The sequence below is a fragment of the Dipodomys spectabilis genome, unplaced genomic scaffold (genome assembly GCF_019054845.1).
Source record: "Dipodomys spectabilis isolate Male_0828 unplaced genomic scaffold, ASM1905484v1 ptg000402l, whole genome shotgun sequence".
In the NCBI taxonomy this organism is placed as follows: Eukaryota; Metazoa; Chordata; class Mammalia; order Rodentia; family Heteromyidae; genus Dipodomys; species Dipodomys spectabilis.
Genome location: NW_024871079.1, coordinates 832,343 through 838,757, shown reverse-complemented (window position 1 = coordinate 838,757; position 6,415 = coordinate 832,343). Strand labels below are relative to the sequence as shown.

The 6,415-nt window shown below is 41.6% G+C and overlaps 1 pseudogene; it reads left to right on the top strand.

Moving 5' to 3' along the window:
- Positions 1 to 2,362: 2,362 nt before the first annotated feature.
- Positions 2,363 to 6,005, top strand: LOC122096910 (annotated as a pseudogene).
- Positions 6,006 to 6,415: the final 410 nt, after the last annotated feature.

Below are 6,415 nucleotides of genomic sequence, written 5' to 3'. Positions count from 1 at the left end.
TCCTGACTGGATTAGCTGCAAATTGTAATCCTCAGGTCACAGGCTCCTGAGTAGCAAGGATTACAAACATGAGCCACTCATGTTGAGCTGTCATTTTGGTTTTTATCAGCCCATGAAACACATCTTTAATACTAATTTTCATGTTTTGACATTTTAAATTGTGGTGAATTATAAATAACCAAATTTCCAATATATAAGTGTTTAAGTTACGTTGCTCATATTCATAGTGTTGTGCAACCATAACCAGTATTTAAATTTTTTATCGCTTCAAACAGAAACTGTAGAGCACGTGGGCAGCAAAGATGGCGCTGGGAGAGAGTAGAGTGGGCAGAGCCCAATTGACCTTCCGATCAGTGCCTAACCAGTCCGTGAAGGCCGAGGTGCATGATAGGGTATGACCTTGACAGTGATTGGTTCTTCTTCCTCCCTTGCCATGCCACCCGCCCTTTTTGTCTTTAAAAAGGGCTGCTCTCTGTTAATAAATGAGTTTTCTACCTGCTGGATTTGGCTCCGCCCTGTGTCTGATTGTCTCCAGGGTTGAGGGAGGCTGGGGAACGGGTGAGCGCCGCACTTACCTTTCCTCAGACCCCGTCCGTCTTTCGTGGGACGGACGAAGACCCAACAGAAACTGTATCATCATTAATCAATAAATTGTCACTCATCTCTTCCTCCCTCTAACTATGGACAATCTCTAATCTGCTATCAGTTTCTGTTGTATATTCTAGATATTTCTTATATGTACAATCCTACATGAGCTATGCTTTTGTGTCTGGTTTGAAATACTTAGTTTTATAATGTTTTTCAAGGTTGGTGCAGTCCATGTTACAGCATGTACAGAGTGTCATTTATTTCTTGTGGCACATTAATTTCCACACTATGAGATGCCATATTTTGTTTATTCATTCATCTATAAATGAACATTAGGAAGGTTTCTATCCAGTATTTATAAATAAGGCTATAATGAAAACTGGCATCCATGTAAGTTCTATTGTCCATTGTTTGTTTGTATCTTTACAAATAGAATTGTTGAGTCATATTGTAATTCTATGTTAGACTCTTGGAAGATTCACCAACCTGTTTTCTATGTGGTTGTAACATTCTACATTCTCATTAGCTTAGCTGTGCCAAAAGAGTTCAACTCCTCCTCTTTTCTCCTAGTCCTGGGGCTTGAACTCAGGGTCTGGACACTCTTCCTGAGCTTCTTTTGCTCTACCACTTTAGCAACAGCATCAATTCCAGCTCTTTCAGTTTATGTGGTACTGAGGAATTGAACCCAGGGCTTCATGCATGCTAGGCAAGCACTCTACAACTAAGCCACATTCCCAGCCCATTTTCTGTATTTTTTTAAAAGTCACAATCATTGTAGAAGGCATGAAGCAGTATCTTCCTGTGATTTTGATGGCATTTTCCTAGCAACATTGGGGTTGCTTAGTGGTGATTTATCTCTCTGCTTTGAAGAAATGTTTGTTCAAGTTCCACAACTATTTTAAAGTGAATTTCCTTTTGTGTTACTTGATTAAGGAGTTCTTCATATATTCTCTGAGGTTAAAATCTATAATATATAGTTATTTTCTCACATTATTTAGGTTTTCGTTTAGCTTTCTTGGTAATGAAACTTGGTCTGTTTAAGAATAGTATCTAATTTTTTTCTTTGGATAAAAAGGGATACAAAAGTTCTTAAAATAATAATAACAGCCATAATTAAAAATGCCATGGTTTTTTCTCTCAGAGGATCATTGTTCTTAGTGTATAATAGATTAATTAACCTCTTTTCTCGTGTGTGTAAATGAAAGCTGCTTTTAGTTAGGATCTCTAGAGTTCTTCAGAGGTTAAAAAATGATAAAATTTGAGAAAACTAAGTATTTATTTCACTTATAGAACAACTTTCTCTCCTCAACCTGAGTAATTATTTATACTATACTATTGGAGTTAGCTAATATTAATTAGAGGAAGGACTTTTGTATCAAAGGAAGGGATTGCATAAGTTGTGGGAATACAAGATGTATTGAGGAATACTTACAGGCTTCTGATATATTTTAGAAAAAAAATTAAATTTAAGAGTATCTTCATCAGGCTGGGAAGCTGGCTCAGGGGTAGAGTGCTTGCCTGGCATGCCTGAGGCCCTGTGTTCAATTCCTCAGCATCACATAAGCAAAAAGAAAAAAGCCGGAATTGGCTCTGTGGCTCAAGTGGTAGAATGCTAGCCTTGAGCTGAAGAGCTGAGGTACAGTGCCCAGGCCGAGTTCAGGCCCCACAACCAGACCCCCCCCCAAAAAAAAGGAGTATCTTCATCATAGGATCTACAAAAGTTAAATGAGTCGTGAACAAAGTTGAAATTTGTCCAAACGCACAGAGTACAGAGATGAGACCAAAGTGGGTAAGTACTATCTGGATCTCCTCCCTGTGAAATATCCTCCACATATTAATGGGATAAATGGAACTTTTCCCAAGCACACACAATTCATACACTCAGGATAGAAGCGATTCCATTCAAGTATAGGCTTTGGAGGAATTTAACATTCAAAAATAATTTCAAGAGATTCTTGATTATAGTTGACAAAAAGGATTATATTGACCTTTCAGTCGCAAAGCTTTATCCCTATTAGAAAATCTTCAAAAAATGATTTTGTGACTTTGGAGAAAATAATTAACTATAAAGCTTCATAAATTATATTAGGAAAATAAGTTCATAAAATGAAGAGTTGATGCGGAGTTATGAAAGACTTCATACTATTATTCAAAGTCTCTTGGAATCAAAATCTCTTCTCTGTAAGTTTTGAGAAAGTAGAAATGTATCTAGTATTAGAATCATGGATACCTAAAACATTGAGTCATCCCAAAATTCATTGTATCCCTGAAAAGTACATAGAGTTCTAGTATCTTAATGGCACTCTCATGTGGAACCCAACTATTTGTCTTGGCATTTAAAACTGGGCAAGTGTTTTCCAGGGAATGAACCTTTAAAATATTCTTTTCTAAATAAAACAAAGGAAAAAATCCTTCTTAAATAATTCTTTAAAAGGATTCATCAGCTGCAGAGATCTAACCTTATGGGTATCCGGGATGTGCAGGTACAGCAATGCCCTTGTGGAAGGGCTCTGGGAAAGTGGGGCCACACTGAGCTCCTGGCTAGAATATGCTGCCAACTACAGGCAGAGCCCTATGCAGTCAGGTGACCTATTGAAGTCCTCATTTATTTATTTGTCATTGAAGGCAACTTTGAGATAGTGGTGCAGGCCCTGAAATCAGCAGGTATGGCTGCTCTGCAGATGCACTGCCCCTCATTCAGGGAAGACAGCTTGAGCCCTGGGTAGCTCCTGCAGGTGTTAAGCCTAGCCAGGACAGGTTAGCTGTGCAAGCTGGAAGTGGCCCACAATGTGCGGCTACATGCTGGCATGTGCAGCAGTTGTTAGCCCAGGTGGGATTCCCTCATCTGACTTCACTCATCCTCCCCATCAAGGCCTTTGACACACCCTTCACTTCTGTCCCAACTTCTAAGCATGAAGACTGCCTCCTTGGCTCCATCTCCTGAGAGCTCAGTCACATGACTTACCTGATAGAGCTGAGTGTGGCCCTCTCCATGCTGACAGGGAAGATCCAGATTCTCAGAGTCTCAGAGACTGAAAGGAAGAGGGATGGGTCAAGCACTCTGGTCCGTGGCTTCACAGGCTGTAGGGGCACTGAGTGATAGGTAGAAGAACAGCTTATTCACAAAGCCCCAAGCTCAATGCTCTCTGGAGCTGCACATAAGAGAGCACAAAAGAGAAATAAAGAAGTTAGAGGACCAAGAGTGATCCAGAATAGTGAGGGACCTCAGGGGAATGCTTCTAGTTAGAAAGAGACAATGTGTAAGGTAGACATCAAAACCAGGCTTGCAATCCCAACACTCAGAAGCCTGAGGAAGAAGGAAAGTGAGTTCAAGTCCAGCCTGGATAACATAGGGAGACTGCCTCAAAAAACAAGGTCTGGGGGTTGAAGGTGTAGCCCAAATATTAGAGTACCAGCCAGTGAGCAAAAGCATCAGATACTGAGTTTGAATGGTGTCTTGGTCTTCAAAATAAGTAAAGAAAGAGAGAAAGAGACAGACAAAGACAGAGAGAGAGACAGAGAGACAGAGGAAGAAAGAAAGAAAGAAAGAAAGAAAGAAAGAAAGAAAGAAAGAAAGAAAGAAAGAAAGAAAGAAAGAAAGAAAGAAAGAAAGAAAGAAAGAAAGAAAGAAAGAAAGAAAGAAAGAAAGAAAGGAAGAAAGAAAGATAAGGACTAAAATGTGCCTTGATGCTACGTGTTTGACTAGCACATGAAAAACCCTGGCTGTAATTCCTAGCATAGATAGGAGGAAGAGTGGGGGAAAGCAAGAAGAGCAGGACAGAGAGGGAAAGCGGGAGGGGGAAGGGAGAGGGAGAGGTCTCTGTGAAAAGAACATGCTAACTAATGGGTCTAGAATGTTGCTTTATAAGGCATAGCTAACTATAGTGACTCCTGTAGTTGTCTATTGTGGTGCAAAAAAAGTTCCCAACACTGTGTGACTGGCATTATCTCAGGTCAGGTATAGAAATCTGGCTCAGCTGGGTGACATGAGGTTGTTGTCAGCTGACTGTGGGACTGCAGTATCACCCTGGCCTTCCTGAGCAGATATTAACCCAAGATCATTCATGGGAATTGGGGGAATGCCTGGCCTCCAACACAAGCAGGATTCTCATAAGGCCTTAGCTAATAGTTTCACCCATTTGCAGCTATGATATCAAGAGGGGCATGCACAAACAGACAGTGAGGGACTCAGTCAGAGACAGGGTCCAGCTGCCCCTTTGCTGGTGCTTGCTGCCAACACTATCTAAATCAGAATTATTGGATTGTGGATATGGTGCCTCAGTTGGGGATGTCTGGCTTTCCCTTCCTGGCTCTACAGTAATGGATTCTTCTATTGTTAGAATAATGGCTCTTTTTTCTTACTAATGCCTCATTTCCCCTGTAGCAAGCTCTCAGAGTGGATGTTTTCTCCAAGATCATGTACATAACTCCTTTCATATGAAAATGGTTGTTGATAAAATCTGCCATTTAGGTGAGATGAAGACAAAGGTTTCATTGGTTCAGGTTAATTCTGAACCACACAGCAAGCCCAGCAGCTGTAGACTGTGTGAAAGCAAGGGAGCCAGGCTGCATCCCAGTGAACCATATTTATGGACACAGACATTTGCATTTCATGTAGCACCATGTGTCAAAACTATTTTCACAGACTCCATGCAGTCAGGTAAGAACAAGACTTGCCCTGCAAGTCTTTGTTCTCTGTGACAGACAAGCAGATGGATTGCTCACATCCATTGTTGCTCACATGGAACTCCTCTGATTTGTGCTGATTACTCCATGTTCTACAGCCCCTTCAAAACATGATTGAGAATGCTGGACCTGGCCAATTGTGCTCTGAACCATGTGGACATGAACTTCTTGGCAGACTGTATCCATGCTGCCCAGCTGGATGTGTTGCACCTCAGTAGACACAATCTGCTTCATTTATATCCCTCTACTTTCCTCAAGTTGCGGTAACAGGTTGTCCAGATAGTGCGGGTGTGGACCCCAGTGGAGTGTGCTATTACCCATAGCTATGTGGTCATGATGATCCTGGGCCTGTGTTCCTGCCACTATCTCTAGGAGCTCAAGTTCCTTGCTAACCTGCTGTCAGCCTGCACCCTCAACTGCCTCTTCTCTGCACTGTGTAAACTCCCTGAACTTCATTACATGGAGTTCCTGGTGCCTAAGGAATGTTACCTGGAGAGTACCAGGATGAGCTGGCATGTCCACATATGATCAGTAGAAATATGCTTGATTGCAGAAGAGCTGCATGCCGTGCTACTATGGGCCAAGCAGGAAGACATCCCCACCTCCCACCACTCTTCAGGAGTTTTCACCCAATAGTTAATGAGACCAGCAATGAGCTTTGTGCTTTCTTTCTTCAAGCTTTCAAAACTGCTTTAGAAAACTTTCCCAGAACACTAAAACAAGTAGAGTAGGCCCTTGAATTGTGCTAAGGAAATGTCTTGCATTTCAACCAGCCCTGTTGCCCAGAGATCAATCCCTATATCAGATCCTAAGCCTGAGATGTAAGCAACTGTAGTTTCAATGAAAAACCTTTGTTAGAGAAAGCTGTAGATACACATGACAGACAATGTAGGAAGAAAACATGCCTTCTAAATGTGACATCGGAGGCCCTGGGGTTCAAGTCTTTTTCCCTTTTTGTGCCAGTCCTGGGGCTTGAACTCAGGGCCTTTGCACTTCCCTTGAACTTATTTTACTCAAGGGTAGTACTGTACCACTTGAGCCACAGCACCACTTCTGGTGTTTTCTGCTTATGTGTTGCTGAGGAATCAAACCCATGAATTCATGCATGCTAGGGAAGCATTCTATCACTGAGACATATTCC